Consider the following 9,224-nt stretch of genomic DNA (forward strand, 5'->3'; position numbering starts at 1 on the left):
CTATATAAAGACACTAAATATATAGAAGGTAATTCTTTGGCTTCTATTCCATTAGGACACCATCCCAGGCCCCAAATCTGACCAGATATAAGATCTTTAGAGTCATTCAGCCTCCTACTACACCACAGATTATCCGAGCAAGCCTCTCAGTGACAGTGTTGTACCTGAATATTCTTCCAGACTTATTTCATCTTTCACAGGATTTCACAGCAATAAAACGTTGGAAACTAAAATAGGTTCTATCATACAAAGCAGTGTCACTGTGAAAGACTTTGGGTTCAGATAAGAACAGTTACTAAATGCTAATAATAATCATAGTACTGAAGTAAAGCATATTTCAAAATATAAGCATTGATGCATCTAAATTGTACTGCTAACCTTGTAAATACATAAGGGTAACTAAGTGAAGGAACAAGTCAATTCTCAGTAGAATTATTCATATGTAGGCAGGGTAGGGGGCTTGGAGCAGTGTTAGGTGCCAAAGTAAGTCCAAAGTGACAATTCCAGACAGTAAAATAAGGAGACAAAGAATAGATGGGATGGTTGAAATAATTCTGCTGCGGCTGCTGCTGCTGATAAGTCACTTCTGTCGTGTCCAACTCTGTGTGACCCCATAGATGGCAGCCCACCAGGTTCCCCCGTCCCTGGGATTCTCCAGGCAACAACACTGGAGTGGGTTGCCATTTCCTTCTCCAATGCATGAAGGTGAAAAGTGAAAGTGAAGTCTCTCAGTCATGTCAGACTCTGTGTGACCCCATGGACTGCAGCCTACCAGGCTCCTCTGTGCATTGGATTTTCCAGGCAAGAGTACTCGAGTGGGTTGCCATTGCCTTCTCCTATGTAATTTCTAACAGTGAATAATGGAACCATTGAGAATACTAAAGTATTTCTGCTTGGCTACAGGGTATGTTCCATTCTATTTTGCTGTTAAGTTTCTATGATCTCAATCTGCAGTATATATTCATTGTTCTAAGAATAAGAGAAGATTGTGGACTTGTATCTTGGAAATCAACCTATAAATTTAATGTCCATAAAAACCCATGAGTCCAGTATACCCAATCAGAAATGTCTTGTGGTAGGATATGCAATATTATCAGAAGCTGTAATACAGATAAAAGTCAACCATAAAAAAGAACTGAGAGAGATAAGACCTCTCTCTTTCCCCCCAAATTAGGAAATATTAAAAAAATAACTCATAAGGAGATAAAGGCAAAACGTGATCAAACAGTTATAGGAAAGGAGTGAGTCTGAGTACTATAATGCTTCTGTCTCTCAGCTGGTTTTTGGTCAAGTTCCCACAGTTTCATTGCTAAAGCCTGGGTAAGAAAAATATGCACATAAACTGAAATTCTTCAAGATATATTTTAATTTAGAGGCAACACTGATTTGAGACTTAAGACAACATAGTGTTTCAGGAAAGAGATTCTTCCCAAATAAAACAAGACTTTGGCACATCAAGAACTCTATTAATGGCTTTGACCTGAAAGTATAGCTTCAACAACATGGTCTTTTCACAAGAAGAATTACCAGTAGTAGAGAAAGGACCGGTGGTCTATATTAGCCAGAAGGTAATTTCACATGGTAGCTTAAAAGGCCTCTAGGAAGCCATAATGTAAAGGAGGAAAGTGGCAAGTTCCCACACAGTTCAGAAGAACGCAATCATGTTTGAGATACGGCATCACATCTTCCAGATAGAAAATCTATAAGAATTCGAGGGCAAGCTGTCAGTGTCACAGTAAATAAGTGTAGTGTAAATAAGAGTTTCAGACATACCATGAAACACATGAGTCTTGGGACACATCTCCACTGAGCCCAGGGAGTTAACTGAGGAAACAAAGATACAGATTAAAGAACCCATTATATTCACCAAATCTGCACTTTCAGAAAAAATAACAAATGATTTGATTATGAGTTCATGATATGGTGATGTATTAAAATATCATGGAAGTTGATGACCCCTGAAATGAGGGGTCATGTGTGTGCCAGCAAAGTGATATGGCAAGTCCAGAAAGGAGAATTTTGGAGAGACTGCAAGAGCAAAAAGAAGCATAGGTATTAGTATGAATGCTTGGATTTTGAGTGACAAAAACAATCAAGAAAAATGTGTTACCTTGATGACTGGGAAGTAAGGGATACAGATAGCTTTGGACTGGAATTAAAAGCTCAGAAAACCTCAAGACGTTTCCTGTCTATCTCTTGGCTCTGCATTCCAATGTCTTGGCTTAATTCTCAGACAGGTTTACCCCACCCAGTGGCAAAGCTTTTGAACGCAGTGTGTTCAAAACTTACCTTCCACCCAACTGGCAAACTCAGAGAAAAAATTAAGCATCTCTTTCCCAACAGGTTAAGCCAAAGACTCAAGACTGAACCCTCGATTGGTCTGATTTGGTTGTAAACCCAGCCCTGAACCAAACATTACGACAAGGGAATGGAATGCCCTGATTGTTTCAGCACAGATCTCATGCTACCTCTGCAGGTGAGAAATAAGGCTAATTGTGCCTTACAGCATGGATGAAACATGATCTCTCTGTAGTTCATTAACAGGAAAGCTATGTACTGTTATCGATAAAGGAAGAGATGCTTTACAGGGATAAACAATAAATACTCATCACAAGCACATGTTGAAATCTCCTAATTCATGTGGATAATATCTTAGAAGATATTTTCATTAAATGTTATTGCTAATTGTAATAATTAATTATGAAGGAAACCATATAATCTGAGAATTATGGTAGTGGAAAGTGTGCATGTACATGTATGTTGTCCTATTCGTTGCTAATTTAGTATACCATATTTGTCCTGAAATATCCAGGATAAGATCTGAGTTTGGTTTTTGCTTGTACTTGCCTTTAATATTTTTTATTTGGGTTAATATTTTAAATTCTGTAGTTTTTCAATGTTTAGAAATATACACCTATGTCTTTTGTCATATGACTTTGCAATGCCTTCTAATAAAGCACATAGAGTATAGTTTCTCTTGGTAATACTTCTTACTCAAAGCCACTAACAGAACTCTTGGGCTTATACATACATTTTCCTTTAACCAATGGAATATTTTCAGACTGAAGCAAGCAAAGGCTTTACATGTTCTTTCATGATTAGACTTGATCCCTGTATATCTGCCTTGCACCATGAAAATAACATACCTTGAGTAACCACTGATTGAAGAAAATGGGTCAGACATCACTTCAACTCACAGCCTGAAGTCAAGCCCATGCAAACTGTAGCATAAATCAGGGCTGTCAAGCAACCTGTAAGAAAAATAAGCATTTGTTGTTCTAAATTCCTGAGATTTTGAGTTCCATGATTATGCAGCATTTTCACAGCTAAAAGAATAAATACGCAATGTTTATACTACTTGTGTGTTACATTTCACTAATTTTCAGCATAATATATCATAAAATCATGCTGTTAAAACTAGTAAGAAATTTTGACATATTACAGGTTATTTCATAATATTCTTTAAAACAATTTAACTTTTATTAAACATCCCAAAAACATTTCTCAAATAAGGCATTGAAGTTAAACATAAAAATATAGCTTTTTTTTTACTTCTTTTTTTAAAATTTTATTTTATTTTTAAACTTTACATAATTGTATTAGTTTTGCCAAATATCAAAAATATAGCATTTTAAGATTTCTTCCTGTACTTAAATTTAAAAGCAACATATTATGCTCCTATGGATCTTTTCAAGATATGCTGGACAAGGAGGGAGAATGTGAGGACAGGCAATCAAGCCCCCCAAAATCCCACTGTAACTCCAAGAGAGAAGCCTCATTATGATATTTTTACACATTGATATTCCACATAAGATTGCAATTTTAAGAGTGGCAGGGAAAGGAGATAAGTTAAAAAAACAAATTTGTAACATTTGACCACATAGTCATATTACCAAGAAAATTACAAATTTCCTCTTTACACCTAAGAGTAATTTGCTGCCAAGTCACTTCAGTCATGTCCGATTCTGTGCGACCCCATGGACTGCAGCCTACCAGGCTTCTCCATCCATGGGATTCCCCAGGCAAGAACAATGGAGTGGGTTGCCATTTCCTTCTCCAAAGAGTAATTTATGTATACATAAATTAAACCCACATATAAATAGCTAAAAAATAAATATTATGCTAAATTACACATTATAAAGGAAATATCCTTTTTCTCTTCAGCCCAAGTAATCACATTATAAAAAGTGTCTTTCCTATCACCCTTTAACCATGCCATTACCAGAATATGTTCCATGTTAGATAGATAGATAAAAGTCACTCAGTTGTGTCTATCTCTTTGCAACCCCATGGACTACACAGTCCATGGAATTCTCTAGGCCAGAATACTGGAGTGGGTAGCCTTTCTCTTCTCCAGGGGATCTTCCCAACCCAGGGATCAAACACAGGTCTCCCACATTGCAGGCAGATTCTTTACCAGCTGAGCCACAATGGAAGCCCATTACCAGAATATGTCCCATGTTAGATAGATAGAATATGTCCCATGTTAAATGTTGTCAACTTAAAAGATCCAAGCTTCATGTAAAGGGTACTCTTGAAAGAGGAAATGAGATATTCTATAATTTTACACTTATAAGAGTTTACACCTGTGGAATATTACTGATAAATAGAAAATAAACATAGTCCCATGCAACTTTTCAGCAGATGTGTAAGTAGAAATTATTAGTACAGATTCTGTCACTCAGAAAATTCTTTAGCCTTTAGTGGAAAATCATAGAATAGGCAGTGACCGACATTCAGTGGTTGGAAGACTGCTCAGAGTCTACTTACGTGGCTTTTCCAATATGATATTACTACCAGTACAGTCACACCTCTGAGTTAACACATTATTTCCAGGGAATTTTAAAATAACTATTAAAATAATTCAAAAAAAATTCAATTAATATAAATGATAGTAAGCCATTAACATCTATAAAATTTTTGAGGCAATAAAAGGGATAAATTTGAACCTCTTTGAAGACTCATTTCATCTTGCCTTTTGGTAGGTCACTAAGATTGACTCCACGGGTCTGAGTGAGCTCAGTGGAAGAACAGGTAATACCAGAGGCTGAATTCATAAGCCATCTTTTCTAAGAAAGCCAGTTATTTGTTGTTCCCTCCTCATATTTGTGTCATTTGTGGGAATGGCAGTCTCTGTCTACTGAAGCACTTTCAGTGGGCATCCAGTCCACATGTGCTAGCTAAAGCGCCATTCTCTGTGGAATAATGAAAGCTCTGAGGCATTATATCTGTTTGTAACATTTCCCAGTAAACACTCTTTTACATTTACTGTAATGAAGTTGTGGGTTTCCCAGGTGGCACTAATAGTAAAGAAACTGCCTGCAAGTGCAGGAGACATGAGACATGGGTTCAATCCCTGGGTTGGGAAGGTCCTCTGGAGGAGGGTATGGCAACCCACTTTAGTATTCTTGCCTAGAGAATCCCATAGACAGAGGAGCCTGGTAGACTACAGTCCAAAGGGTTGTAAACAGTTGGATATGACTGAAATGACTTAGCACACACGAAGGAAAAATGAAATTATATCTCCTTTGAATGACAGATATGTTACTTTTTGAGATCAGTTAACAAAAAGGAAAAAAAGAGTTTTAATGAAAGAACTTGGGAGAGTAAAATTGTAAAATCAGGGATGCTATTCTTATAATATCACCCTGACCAAATATTGCATATGGGTAGGAAGGTTCTGATGGAGAAGGCAATAGCACCCCACTCCAGTACTCTTGCCTGGAAAATCCCATGGACGGAGGAGCCTGGTAGGCTGCAGTCCATGGGGTCACGAAGAGTTGGACACGACTGAGCGACTTCACTTTGACTTTTCACTTTCATGCACTGGAGAAGGAAATGGCAACCCATTCCAGTATTCTTGCCTGGAGAATCCCAGGAATGGGGGAGCCTGCTGGGCTGCCATCTATGGGGTCACACAGAGTCGGACACGACTGAAGCAGCTTAGCAGCAGCAGCAGCAGCAGCAGCAGGAAGGTTCCAAAAGGGAGAGAAAAGCAAAGACAATCATGGGCCATGGATAGGAATTCCAGGGGTTCCAAAGCATATGAACTATTAGAGCTTTGAATATTTATTAAAATGTCACTAGCAAGGAATAGTCAAAATATATAGAAAGAAATGGTAATTGAGGGTCTTTATTTTTTCATGTTCTTTTTCTTCTTTAAAATGATTGATTTTAACACAAAATACTTATTACCCTCCTAAAACCAAGGACCACGAAAGAGATATTTTTCCTTACTCATTTTTTTTTCTTTTTTTAAGGAATAACTACATTTACAGAATTTTCCACAGTTTATTGTGATTCACACAGTCAAAGGCTTTGGCATAGTCAATAAAGCAGAAATAGATATTTTTCTGGAACTCTCTTGCTTTTTCCATGATCCAGAGGATGTTGGCAATTTGATCTCTGGTTCCTCTTCCTTTTCTAAAACCAGCTTGAACATCTGGAAGTTCACGGTTCACGTATTGCTGAAGCCTGGCTTGGAGAATTTTGATCATTACTAGCGTGTGAGATGAGTGCAATTGTGTGGTAGTTTGATCATTCTTTGGCATTGCCTTTCTTTGGGATTGGAATAAAAACTGCCCTTTTCCAGTCCTGTGGCCACTGCTGAGTTTTCCACATTTGCTGGCATATTGAGTGCAGCACTTTCACAGCATCATCTTTCAGGATTTGAAATAGCTCCACTGGAATTCCATCACCTCCACTAGCTTTGTTCATAGTGATGCTTTCTAAGGACTACTTGACTTCACATTCCAGGATGTCTGGCTCTAGGTGAGTGATCACACCATCGTGATTATCTTGGTTGTGAAGATCTTTTTTTGCATAGTTCTTCTGTGTATTCCTGCCACCTCCTCTTAATATCTTCTGCTTAGGCCAGGAAGCAACAGTTAGAACTGGACATGGAACAACAGACTGGTTCCAAATTGGAAAAGGAGTACGTCAAGGCTGTATATTGTCACCCTGCTTATTTAACTTATATGTAGAGTACATCATGAGAAACGCTGGGCTATAAAAAGCACAAGCTGGAATCAAGATTGCCAGGAAAAATATCAATAACCTCAGATATGCAGATGACACCACCCTTATGGCAGAAAGTTAAAAGGAACTAAAAAGCCTCTTGATGAAAGTGAAAGTGGAGACTGAAAAAGTTGGCTTAAAGCTCAACATTCAGAAAACGAAGATCATGGCATCTGGTCCCATCACTTCATGGGAAATAGATGGGGAAACAGTGGAAACAGTGTCAGACTTTATTTTTTGGGGCTCCAAAATCACTACAGATGGTGACTGCAGCCATGAAATTAAAAGACGCTTACTTTTTGGAAGGAAAGTTATGACCAACATAGAGAGCATATTCAAAAGCAGAGACAGTACTTTGCCAACAAAGGTCCGTCTAGTCAAGGCTATGGTTTTTCCAGTGGTCATGTATGGATGTGAGAGTTGGACTGTGAAGAAAGCTGAATGCCCAAGAATTGATGCTTTTGAACTGTGGTGTTGGAGAAGACTTTTTTTTTTTTTTTTTTTTGGAGAAGACTCTTGAGAGTCCCTTGGACTGCAAGGAGATCCAACCAGTCCATTCTGAAGGAGATCAGCCCTGGGATTTCTTTGGAGGGAATGATGCTAAAGCTGAAACTCCAGTAGTTTGGCCACCTCACGTGAAGAGTTGACTCATTGGAAAAGACTCTGACTGGGGAGGGATTGGGGGCAGGAGGAGAAGGGGACGGCAGAGGATGAGATGGCTGGATGGCATCACTGACTCGATGGACGTGAGTCTGAGTGAACTCCGCGAGTTGGTTTTGGACAGGGAGGTCTGGTGTGCTGCAATTCATGGGGTCGCAAAGAGTCGGACACGACTGAGCGACTGAACTGAACTGAACTGAACATTTACAGAATGCTTTGACTTCTCTGCCACTTCACTCACTAAAGGAGTGGATAGTGTTTTTGATTAATTTGGAAGGAAATATTGGACACATGTAGCCTAGCTGCTTCTCTTTCTCTTGGCAGTGATTTATATGTTGATAAAGATACTCTGCATTTTTCTTCTGGAAAAGCTCTGCCTGTCCAAGGGAAGCCCTGCTCCAGTTCAGGCTGTTGAGTATAAATGTCTATCTAATTCTTTGGTTCACTATTAAGACTACCAACTGCCCTCTCATAAAAACTATCTGAGGTCCAGGGAACTCTTCAGGCAGGAATACTGGAGTGGGTATAGCCACCATTTCCTTCTCCAGGTATTGACCCCAGTATCAAACCCCAGTCTCAAGCACTGCAGGTAGATTCTTTATTGCCTAGTCATCAGGGAAGCCCTCTCTTACATTACAGCTTTTAAATAAAATAATATTTTGATTTTTATCTTCCTTACACTTCTGTTTGCTTTTTCAGTAAATTTCACCCTAGGACCTGAGAAAATGTACTATTTATTGGACATCTTTAAGCCTGCACACTAAAAACATTCCCATATAGTAACTCTAAAGTTAAACCTCTATAAAATAAAGTTATATTTTACAGAAAATAGTCTCTATATCAGAAAAAAAATCTAGTTAGATATTAGTCCTTTTTATTTTTCTTCTTCTTTTTGGCTGTTTTTTTGACCAAAAAACAAAATAGATACAAATTTTTTCATTGATTTGGTAATTTTAGAATAAAAGGCAGAAAATACTTTATACCAAATAAGGCTCTTCCTCCTCAAATGAAAAAATTTAAAGTTTATTCTCACTGAAGCAGAATTTTGCTGGATGTAAGTCTTTATTTTAATTTTTTTAATGTGTTCATGCTCATTATGATACAGGAAAACATTTTATAGCTGAAGTTTCTTCTACAAAGCCAGCAATATTATTATAACCATTAACTTCTGGGAGATTGAGGGTTAGGGTTAGGGTTCAAAGTGTTTAAAAATTTATAGTATGGTTGAGGTGTTATTGGAATGACAGTTATCAAGGGGTAGTTCTATTATTTCCCTCCCCACTGATATAAAAATAGTAAGCAGAATGTTGGCTGTCATTTAAAATCAGTTATTTCAACACATGACAATAGAAGCCTGGAATGAGGACTGATAAATATATGTTTATGCAAACTGAAATGATTCACAAATTTGTAGACTTATGTGCTAGTGAACTACAGTAGAATTCAGTTTATTTAAACTACACAGATGGGGTCAGGTAGGAGGAGAGAAGTAAACCATAAATGTAAACTAAAACTAAATGAATGAATTCTGTATTACTATCAGTATA

The sequence above is a fragment of the Bubalus bubalis genome, chromosome 6 (genome assembly GCF_019923935.1).
Source record: "Bubalus bubalis isolate 160015118507 breed Murrah chromosome 6, NDDB_SH_1, whole genome shotgun sequence".
Classification (NCBI taxonomy): Eukaryota; Metazoa; Chordata; class Mammalia; order Artiodactyla; family Bovidae; genus Bubalus; species Bubalus bubalis.